Raw genomic sequence first — 3,212 nt, 5'->3', positions numbered from 1 at the left:
GGGTGAATTCTTTTTCATTTTCTTTATTCAGGGTTTATCATTTTTCACTACAAAGAAACGGAATTTTTTTTTCTTTTTGCCTCAAAAAGTGACATTTATTCAAAGAGGGGGAAAAAAAAGACAAGGTATCTATCCCTTGGTTCCCTTCTCTCCACCCTCCAGCTGTTCCTCAGTCCCCCAGGACTGAATCCTGGCTAGGGCCCTGTAGCATCTCTTCAATGGAGGTATGGTAGAGTCAGTGTCTCTGAGAGTCCTCTTGTCTTCTATGACCATGTTATAGCCACCCCTTAGCGGCCCAAACAACCTCCACAGCCAATTCTGTGGCTGCAGTTTTCCCTGTTAGTGGGAAAGCCATAACTGATGACTAAGAACCTGCTGTCCATCAATGCCTCTGGCCCATGTCAGGAAAGATGACAGAGCCCGTCAGTGAGGACACAATCTATCCAGGCTGACTAAACATATATGTAGGCAGCCAAAGTGAGGCAAAGAAGTATGCATCCCTTCCTCTTTAAAGACCTTAGACATGCCAAGTTTTCTTCCAAGTTGCTATGTTCCCAAGAAGGGCACTAAAAGAAAAGGGAAATATCTATCCTTGCTGCTAGTATGTAGGGGGTATATTTAAGGTATTGAAGTGTATTATCTACTAAGGTTCCAGTTCAGTAAAAATATCAGGATTTTGAGTTGTGAAAAGGAAATCTAACTTGTAGTTTGTTTCAAACTTACTGTACCCCCACAAAAATATTAACAGTTCAAAGTTTACTATTATTAACAGCAATAAACTCCTTTTAGTTCATTTTCATTTTGTTTTTCTATATGATCATTTCTAGGGAAATATATCTAAATATATCTAAATGATATATATCTAAATATATATCTAGGGAAATATATCTAAATGAAATATAAATAAATAATATATCTAAATATATCTAAATATCTAAATATATCTAAATATATCATGAATAACTTTCAAGAGCTTCGTGCCAATAGTAATTATCCTAGAAAATTTGGAAGTCTATAGATAGATCTAAGATTTCTGTTTGCTTTACTTTCATAGTGCTGGAAGGTGCTATGCATGCTACCAGAAGAAAAAAATAAAATAATCATCAACCCTACCCAGCAGTGAATCCTGTGAACTACAACAAAAACTGGCCTGCTAAGATATGCCCACCAGTGCAATAATGGCACAAATATTATAGGAGTAACTTCATAGGATGGAGCTCATACCAACATTGATATCAGAAACTTTAGGTCGTAGGACATAGGGGAGAGCCTAATACTAGTTAGCTACTAGTTATCATATTAAACTCCTAACGACTTATTGTTTATACACATTAGATTAACGCATCTCTCACTTCTCAGCAGAGAAGTTTCCTTATGCAAGATTAACACAGAAACCAACTGGCCAATGTGCAGAGAACAAGAGGCTGTAGAGTGCTTATTCCCGAGTCAAACATCTATATCAAACATCTGCCTCCCAAAGCTCCGGGATCATTGTGGAAGAAGTAGAAAGACTGTAAGAGCCAGAGGTAGTAGAAGACTACAAGGAAACAGAGTTTTCCAGATAGCTGATCAGCTACTCATATGAACTCACAATGGTGACAGCATGCACAAGTCTCATGCAAGCTCAAACCAGACAAAAATCCCAGTATGAACATGGGGAAGTAACTAAGAAACCCCAGCCCAACCTGAGGAAATTTTGACAACCCATGTGTACTGGGAAGGGGAGAGAGAGTCTCTTTCAAGGATGGAACTCTTGTTAGGTTAACTAGGCTCCAGTGGATGGACCCACACTGAAGGACATTTAAAGACACAAATTAGATTCTATAGGCCTTATCATATATATAAATATATCATATATATATCATATATATATGATAGAGTGCATTAAATTTGGCAGGGGACAATATGGTGCAGATAGGGGAGGGGATCTAAATACCATCAAATGAAATTGTATGAAAATTGTAAAAATTCAATTAAAATGCTAAAAGATTGTTTTTAAAAAGTTTGCTTTAAATGTTCATTCAACAGACTGCATGTAAGGAACTCAAAGAGAAGGTGAAAACTTAAGAAAATTATGAATATCACACTTTATACATCATCTTTCAGGAAACTTCAATTATTGGGACACAGTAAAGACTATAAGGGATGAAGTCAGCTCTGGTGTAGTAGTTCCTTTGCCAATTTCTAACCAACAGAATTAAAATTATTCATAACTCTTTCAAAACTGCACAAGATAAAATATCATTAACACAATGGCATTCTGTCTTTCCATATTTTCATTTTATACAGAGATTCTTCCCTCTGAAATAAAAATGCAGAGAGATTTTCAGCAGGTAAAGGTTCCTGCTGCCTGATGACCTAAGTGCAAGCTGGTACCCACATGATGGAACCAGAAAACCAACACCCAGTACTTGTTCTCTGCCACACACACATACACACGTGTGTGCACATGCTCACTCATGGTTACAAAATAAACAAGCAGGCCGGGTGTGGTGGCACACACCTTTAATCCCAGCACGTGGGAGGCAGAGGCAAGGGGATCTCTGTGAGTTCAAGGCCAGCCTGGTCTAAATAATGAGTTCCAGGACAGCTGGGGCTGCAGGGAGACCCTGTCTCAAAAAGACCAAAAAAAAAAAAAACAACCCCAAAAGAAAACCAAGCAAATAAAATGAAAGCAGGAAAAATTCACTATATTAGATATAGCTTAAATCAGCAAATTGTAACCATACCTTTATGGATAAGGTTCTACTATAGTCAAGAAGAAATAAATAATCCAAGAGATATACTTTTGAAAAGACACCTTTAAATATTGTTAAATTTTATGTAACCTTCCTCGTTTTTCTGAGTAAAATGTCAATTTTTTAAATAAACTATTCTGCTTTTCTTTTATGAAGGAAAAGTTTTGGCCCACTCACATTCTTTCTTTCTGGTTTTTCTTTTTCTTTTGTTTATGGTGCTGAGGATCAAACTCGGTGCCTTCTGTATGCTAGGCAAGCACTTTACCATTAAGTTATACCCCACAGGTTTCTAGGTTCACAGTTGAATTAATACAGTTATACAATATTGACCTCAGTAAAAGACCTGTAAGACATAAAACTGGATGAGTTTTTAATCTTTAAAAAAGATATCCATTTCATTTTAGAATATATTGTTCCTAGAAGAAAGACTCATTGTTTTTGCTACTAACACTGAGATGCTGGTGCATGCATCTC

The 3,212-nt window shown here is 36.8% G+C and overlaps 1 pseudogene; it reads right to left on the bottom strand.

Annotated features, from left to right (window-relative positions):
* Positions 1 to 460: 460 nt before the first annotated feature.
* On the bottom strand, positions 461 to 590 carry LOC115069006 (annotated as a pseudogene).
* Positions 591 to 3,212: the final 2,622 nt, after the last annotated feature.

Source organism: Nannospalax galili, unplaced genomic scaffold (assembly GCF_000622305.1).
Source record: "Nannospalax galili isolate Female #2095 unplaced genomic scaffold, S.galili_v1.0 scaffold189, whole genome shotgun sequence".
In the NCBI taxonomy this organism is placed as follows: domain Eukaryota; kingdom Metazoa; phylum Chordata; class Mammalia; order Rodentia; family Spalacidae; genus Nannospalax; species Nannospalax galili.
This window is presented reverse-complemented; position numbering and strand designations above follow the sequence as displayed.